General features: G+C 38.6%; 1 long non-coding RNA gene across 1 annotated transcript; it reads left to right on the top strand.

Annotated features, from left to right (window-relative positions):
- The first annotated feature begins 5,281 nt into the window (after positions 1-5,281).
- On the top strand, positions 5,282-7,618 carry LOC144341444 (uncharacterized). Its single transcript, XR_013418367.1, has 3 exons — positions 5,282-5,569; positions 6,031-6,065; positions 6,170-7,618. It is a non-coding gene; the product is annotated as an uncharacterized LOC144341444 (long non-coding RNA).
- The last annotated feature ends 828 nt before the right edge of the window (positions 7,619-8,446 follow it).

The following is an 8,446-nucleotide window of genomic DNA, read 5'->3' as shown; positions in this document are numbered from 1 at the left end:
CACGGCAAGTAAGCAGTGGAGCTGTGGTTTGGAACCCAGCAGTCTGGTTCCAAGGCTCTCTTTCCTAGGCATTCTAGTATTAATACAAAGCCATTCAAAACAGACAGTTTTTTCAAATATATATTTATATACTATATTATAAATATCCATGGGGAAGAAACTTTGCTGTATTGATTCAATATGTAAAAGAAAATACTTGAGGAACATACTTGTTTTTCTCACAAACATTTTTTTATTATACTTTAAGTTCTAGGGTACATGTGCACAATGTGCAGGTTTGTTACATATGTATACATGTGCCGTGTTGGTGTGCTGCACCCATTAACTCGTCATTTACTTTAGGTATATCTCCTAATGCTATCCCTCCCCACTCCCCCCACCCCACGACAGGCCCCTGTGTGTGATGTTCCCCTTCCGGTGTCCAAGTGTTCTCATTGTTCAATCCCCACCTATGAGTGAGAACATGCGGTGTCCCACAAGCATTTTTAAGGCACTTACTATGTGTCAGGCAGAATTTTAAGCACTTTAAAATGTTAATGTACTCAATTCTCGTATCAGCCCAATGAGGTAGCTACTATTACTATTCTCATATCATATTTGTGAAATGTTTGAAAACTGTGACAGAGAAGTTAAGTAATTCAGCTGAAGTCACACAGCTAGAAGCGATAGACCCAGGATTCAGATTTGAACATTTGGTCCCAGCATTTATGCTCTTAACCTCTACAGATCAAAGTCGAGTACTAGATCAGTATTTCTTGAACTTTTTAAATCTGAACCTCAAATAACTATGTTTCACACTGGAACTCATGACACATGCATACGTACAAATACAAATAAAATGTCATGAGACATTACTTACCCATCCTTTAAGCCATGTACCCTGAAATTCATATTTTATTGAAAATGAAGACGCTAGTTGTAGTCCACTAAATAAATTTCAAACTCTACTTCAAAATTTAAAGTTTAAAAGTGTACTTGTTCATCTCCACACCCTCCTGTGAGGGAAATAAACTGTAGTTCAGGCTAAGAGTATCCAGACCAGAACTGGGCCAACTCAGAGGATAACTATAAATAGAAGATGACCAGAGAGTCAGGATAGTTCCCCAAAAGTATCCTAGTTAGACCCATGGATAAATTTCCTGGAGTGTGGCCAAACCACTGGACCAAAGTCAGTTTTGATTTATCTAAATCCTGAAGTTCAACTTTCCTATCTTGTTAATTAAATAATAAATATTTTCCTCGGGTGTCAGAAATGTGCCTCCTCCAAGAGACCTTTTTATACATGTGTCTAGTGTTGAAGACTGTGGGACCAGAGGTGAGTGTGAAAGCACAGCTTTTTCTCTGCAGCGTCACCATAGGCAGGAGCCAGAAAAATAAAAACAACATCATCACAACTCCTGAAAAGCCAATCGTGTAGCTTCACATGACAGAACCAGACTAGCCTAAGGCGAGGAGAGACAAGGTCAGTGCACTCCAAGGCAATCAGTTTCCATGTGTTCTGTGAGACATGCTCCCAATGGGTTTGATACAAGGACAGCACCCCTGGGAATCTGGTAAGTATTCATTGTGTTTTGTGATTGAATGCCCCCCTCTGGTTTCTATGTTGTTCTCAGAAGCGATGGGAGACATTTCCTCTGGGAGTCTCTGTTGTCTCTGCCAGTCTCTGCCATGTGGGTGAGGCCTGTTGTGAATGTCAGGCTGTCTCTGCCAGATGGAGGATGTTCCAGCACAAGTCATCATACCCTTAAGTCTACTCCCAGTGTCATGACCTTTCTCCCAAACATTAGGTTGGGAGGAAGATCAGTTGTCCTTCTTTCTTACATAGATGAACTTAGAACATCATGAACTCAGAAAGAACATTTTTGCAAAATCACAAGTAAATATGTTTCTATTTAATGCACTAAAAATCCTGAATATCAGAGTATCTTTGAATTATGAAGATGATGATATTATCCAACTTTGGTAGGCTATTTTTATTATCATTATTAATGATGGATTTGCCTACTCCCCTATGACTAATAAAGTACAATTTCAAGACAAAGTAAACATCTATCAAAAGCTGGCTGTTGAGGTGTGCTAGATTGGGGTTTCTGATTTATACCCGAGGGTGTAGCATGATACAGACCAGGAAGTTTCTGATCATCCAGCCAGGAGGAAAAGCCCCCGAGCCTCTCAAGCTTTTGTTTGTATCTAAGGAAAGGAAGGGTTACAGTACAAAACTCCGGAAGATAAGTCGAAGAATGTTTAAATGATGGTCAAAAAGAACAGGGGAGGAAGAGGAATCATGTGAATTGCCACTGTTGGGTTCTCTGACCTAGGCGTTGAGAAGGATAGGAAACTAAGCTACGTTAGCAAATTAAAACAAGCCTGTAATGAACCAAAGAGGAATATGCTGCTGATCTGACCTCTCTGATCAAAGTTTCTGAATGTGTTGTATGTGGAACACTTGCATCAGATGGCCAGGGGAGTGGGAGATGCTGGTTTCCTGGCCCCACCCAAAGATCTGGGAATCTGTGTTTTTAAAAGACTGCCCCAAAGAAGTATCAAGTATTCTGAGCCTTGAGTATTACTGAAGATGAGCCTAATTTGGAGATCAAAGAGACATTTTATGGGACAAATGTGCCTGGCTCTATAGAAAGAAGGTGGTTGGAATGATCTTGACTGCACCTTGTGTCTCTTCAGACCTGTTTCTTATTCTCCTAGAGACCAACCATCTTGAGGAGACAAAGACAGCTTAGCAGCTGGACAGGAATATGCATGCTGTAAAAACAGCTGGAAAAACTGAGCTAATACACAAAAAGAACTGAGGATCATGTTCCCTTGGGATTCTGTTTAAACAAAATACAAAATGGTGACCTGTTTCCCACAGAAGACTCCAATCTTTTGCATTTGTCTTTCCAAAATGGATACTCACATCTGGGATTTTCTTGCTATGCTTTCAGCATGAAATGTTCTTTTATCACTTTTCATTTTTCCAAAAGATGTATTCAGTACTCTTTGCCTGTTGAGGAAATAGAAGACAGGCAAATACATTTACTAGCTTTTATTCATTAAGGAGGTTTGCTTTCTGAGTCATTTTCTATTTTCAATTCTTAGAGCAATCTCCTTGACTATCTATGCTATATGGCAAGTAGTTCTTTCTACCACTAATGCCAACTAATTAGAAAATAAAATGATGCTGAATAGTTAGCTAGCAAATAGTGAGTTTCTCTGCAGCCACAAGCCACTTTGCAACACTAGGAATACTTTTTAAGGCTTTTGGTACTTGAAGAAATACCATCTTCTAGCCCCTTTTTCCTCAGTGTGCGATCTGACAATGAGCAGACGTGGGAGCTTGTTAGAAGTGCAGAAACCTGGTCCCTGCCCCAGACCTACTCAATCAGTCTTAATAAGATTCCCAGGGGCTTCATAGACACATTAATGTTAGCAGAGTACCACTCTAGTCTAGTGATTTTTAAACTCAGCTGCACATTAGAATCACCGGTGGAACTTTTAAAACTACCTCCACCTGGGTCCCACCTCGAAGCTCTTCTGATTTGATTGGCTTGACTTGGGGTATGGACACTAGGATTTGATGACTTCCCCAGGTGGGAAGTGGTTGCTTTTAGGGCTGAAGCAGGTAAAATACAAGATAAGCCTCGAATAACTCATGGTGCACAAATTAAGGGAATGCTCAACAAAAGATGGGATCTTACTGAAAGAAAGCAGACACCAGTCTAAGGGAGCACTCAATGGCCAGAGCTGGAGCAATTTAAATAATAAATTCAAATTATAATAACAAACAAATAATGATAGCATTGGGTTTTAAGTCATAGACTAAAATAAATATCCATGAGTCCACACTCATATAAATAAATAATGAAATAGATTTTAAAGTAAGCAGAGGGAGCAGAGACAGCTCTTCCTCACAATAGAGTTCCAATTAATAAACATAGAAAAGAGGGAAATAGAGAACCACCATTAGGAGAACACCACAGCCATCATTGTTTTGGGTTGATGGAACCCAAAAATGTACATCAAAATTTGAGGGCAAAAGTCTGAGAAGAAAAGGATTTGCATAGACTTAAAATGCTTCCCTAACATACCAATACAAAGATAGTCACTTTACAATGAAAACCTTAGGAAACAGCAACTTAACCATAGAAACATCACTATTAATACATATCAACATCCTGAGCCCCTTACTATGATGCACAACCTCACCTTTGTGGTATTCTTGACAAAAATACATAACTTCAATCATGAGAAAACACAGCAAACCCAAATTGAGGGGCATCGTACAGAATGACTGTTCTTAGTCTTCAGAAGTATCAGGGTTGTGAAAGATAATTAAAGTGTGATGAACCATTTCAACAACTAAAAAGTAACACCTAAATACAATTTGGGATCTTGGATAAGATCCTGGAATTAAAAAAAAAAAGTACATGAGGAAAAAAACAGCGAAAAATCTGTAGTTTACTAAATAATATTGTACCAATGCTAATTGCCTGTTCTTGATAATTATATTGTTATTATAATTATGTTACTAGGAGAAGCAGGGTAAAGGGTACTAGGGAACTCCTTTTTTTTTTTTTAACAACTTTTCTGAAGTCTAATTTAGTTTAAAATAAATAATTAAAATGCAAAAGTCCCTCGGTAATGCTGATGGTAGCCAAGATTGAGAACTACCACTTTAGCCCTCAGTGACCCCATTCCTCCCTTCCTCCTTTCTCCTTACACAAGGAAAATAATTTTTTTTCCTATCTTGCCTTCACCAGGTGGCCAAGCTTGGGTCGAGAACAACATTGTAAGTAGCAACATCACTGTTCAAAGCCAATATCCACCCAGGGAAATGTCCATGGATAGCACCATGAGAACCTCATACTCAAAGCATAAACATAATGGTAGACATATTTGGAATCTGGCTGCCTATATCCATTCTGTTTTCTTTTGGTGAGAACTTTCCAGTTTATTTTTAAGGAATTACATATTTCCTTTTGAGCAGTCTTCAACCTTTCAACCCAGGATTGGGCTATCTTTGGACTTTGAATCTTGAGAAAAATAACACAAGATCAGTGGTATCCAGACAAGACTATCAATTAGTTCCCATTAACCAGATCCAGAGCGGCTGTGGTTCCAGTACTTTTCCAAGTCTTGTTCTCCAGCTTTTCCTTTCATTTTCTGAACTACCATTAAACTTCCTTCTGATTGAATTAGCTAAAGTCAGCAGTTGCTTGCCACCAAGGAACTCTAAGAAATACAGCTGTGCTGACCTGTATTTCCACCCAGTCCAGGTGGAAATAAGACATGTGAATGCAATCCAAAAGCTGTTAATAATATTAAACTTAATGATGTATTCCTGACCTTGGTAAGAGTGCTGTTTCCACCAAATTTTAGCAATCTTATTAACGTTTCAGGTATAAGAAGAAATCCCTCTTACTGGAGGTTAAACTACTTAAAAAAAAAAAAAAAAGAAAAAGAGTGCCCTGGCAGAAAAAAAGACCATTTCTTCTGGAAGAAACAGATCCAAGCACCACACTATGTTGGAGCTGTCTGTCTGTCTTCCTACTAGGTTATAAGAGTCTTGAGGGTAAGAGAGCATATTGCATCTTACTGATTCAGCATCTTATTTGCGCTACATATGGCATATGGTAGTTCATGATAAATATTTATTGAAGGAATTGAGACAATCGCTACCATGCAACTTTAAACCAGCTTTATTAAAAGTCTGTGTTTATCAAAAAAATAAAAAGTTTAAGCATTGTATAGGCTGATCAAATGAACCCAAAATATTTTAGGAGGAAAAAAGCACCTGTTTAGTAAAGTGGCCTCATTCCTGAATAGTCCTTCATTTTAATAAAAATAATAATTGCATAGAACGCTTCCCTTCAAACCACTATTATTCTGTCATGCTTATAGTAGCTTCTTTGCAACTATTTGCCTTCCTAAAACATCCAAATTAGTAAGCACTGCTTGCATGAATATGGTGAATAGGGTAGGAGGAACACTTAAGGAGCTCTCAAGACTAAAGCTGCAAAATTCTTCTTGCAGGCATCCCAAAGACATCACTCAGGACATTGATCAAGGTGGGAAAAGTCTATGCCCCTTGTTTATAGAAAGCCCCATTCTTATGTAAATTTCACTCATGTAACAATATTGGGATCCCTTATTACACTTATTCTTGTTGCAGAATTAACAAGGGAATTGTGGCAGGAGGACGATCAAATGAAATGGTCGGACATCAGCATTATGAAAGTCAGGGTTCTTCATTGCCAGTCATGGAATCTATTCTATTTGGTTTAAATAGGAAGTGGATTATTAAAAGACATTAGAACGCTCACTGAGTCTTTGGAAGAAGTGAAGAAACAGGCTCTGGAGTGAGCTTCCACAGTCCGCAGAACCTCAATGCAGAAGTGGCAGGGAAGGAAATGGCTCTTCCTCACAATTCCAAAACCATGTTGGCTTTCCCACCATCTGTGCCTGCAGAATTGATGTCCTGCACCCCACCTGCTTCTTCATATGCATCACTTCTGTATCTGCATCTCTGTATATGCATCTGATTATCAGAACCCAAGTCACATGACTGCACCCTGGCGGCAAAGAAACTGAGAAATGTGGGAGCTTTGCTTGCTATCTTGGGAAGATGGGATTCACACCACAGGGAACCATCATAATGTAGAAGGAGTATTAAAAGATTTGGCGAACAGGGTAAACTAAAATGATTTGACTTTAAAAGGCTCCAACCCTTGATTAATTGTACCAATCTGCCCTTAGCATAATGTTTTCAGCCATCAGGTAGATGTGGGCCTGAGTATCAGCTTCAGCATGCCTGCTCCAAACATTAGTCATTTCTCCACTAAATATCTCATCAGGGAAAAGAATTATCACGTACTAAACACATTCTATATGCTAGACACTGTACTAAATGCTTTATGTGCATTATGTATTTAATCTCCTCAATAACCCCACTTCAAGGGCATAATTCCCATTTTACAAGTAGAAAAATAAGTGCTGAGAAATTGAATAGTTTTTCTCAAAGTCACACAGTAAGATGGGGCAAAGATTTAATCCAAGGTCTCTCTCAAGTCCATGCTCTCCCTTCTGTATTGGGTTCTTAACCAAGATTTTCATGGAACCATGGAAGTGGCTTCAGGAGCCCGTGTGATTGTGGATGTGTATCTTTCTGGGGAGATCATGCACAGCTTTTGTCAGATTCAAAAGGGGTGTATAACTCCCCAAATAGTAAAGTATCGCTGCACTCCCCAAAGTTGTAGTAGATCAGTTTATGGTCATATGGTCATAAAGCTATTATTGTTGGGGCGGGGGTACATTCCAATTATATTTTTTAATTGGGGTTAAAAAACCCAGATGACATGAAGTCAGCCTCTTAACAAATTTTTGTTTACAGAACATTATCATTAACTATAGGCACAATGTTTTACAGCAGCAGATCTCTAGAACTCTTTCATATAACTGAAACAATACACATTGAACAGCAACTTCCCATCTCCCCTCCCCTTAGACCCAGGCAACCAACATTTTATTTTCTGCTTTTATGAGTTTGACTCTCCAACTATATTTTTGATGTTTGATCTTAGCATTTATTGTTTGTGATATCATTTTGTAATATAAGATTCAAATTTAAAATTAGAGTCAGGAGCCCTGTCTCTTGGAAGTGGGGGGAATGCATTTCTGTGCTGGAATGAACATGGGTTAAAACCAATGAGAAAGATTCTGTCTGAAAGATGAGAAAGGGCTGAACAAACCAGGAACATATTTTTCATTTAACTACTGAAGTCTTAGCTGTACCTCAGAAGGCCTGGCTGCTATTTGTGACTTTGCCACTGACTCCATTTATCAGGGCCTCCATCACCTGTATGATGGGGTAATACAAAACCTGCCATCATTTCCTCCATCACAATGTTATGAGATTGTTTTGAAAGTACTTTCATTTCCCCAACAGAAAGGCATTATAGATCTCTCTATATATACCTGTTATGACTTCTTTGGGGGGAAGGAAAAGCACCTCAGAGAAGACTTGGCTCACAACTTCTAGGACTGCATAATTTCTGAGTCTCACAGGCATCCATACGTGGGATGTTCTTTGTGAAGAAAGATTTGTTTATATCTTATTTTTTCATTTCTAGTGGGTTGTCTCTTCCCTCCTTTTCATTTGTTGTGCTTTTTTTGAAAATTCCAGTATAAATCAGCCTCTCAAATTGTGTTAGCCAGCTGGAATGTTGCTTTAGATGGTTCATTATTTATATCTTGCTGTCGACTTGCATAATATTTTACAGAACACAAAAACTTTACTCCAGAAACAAGATAAAGATTATTTTAAAACAGAAAAGATGCAAAGAAGCCCAGGAGAGTCAGCCTGGCCCACTAGTAGAAGTAACAGCATACACCATAAATACAGGAGAATTTCTAAATGTAGCCTTTTATGAATGGGATCAACCAGCTGAAT

This window comes from Macaca mulatta, chromosome 6 (genome assembly GCF_049350105.2).
Source record: "Macaca mulatta isolate MMU2019108-1 chromosome 6, T2T-MMU8v2.0, whole genome shotgun sequence".
In the NCBI taxonomy this organism is placed as follows: Eukaryota; Metazoa; Chordata; class Mammalia; order Primates; family Cercopithecidae; genus Macaca; species Macaca mulatta.
The sequence above is the reverse complement of the archived record's forward strand: the minus strand, read 5'-3'. Positions and strand labels throughout refer to the sequence as shown.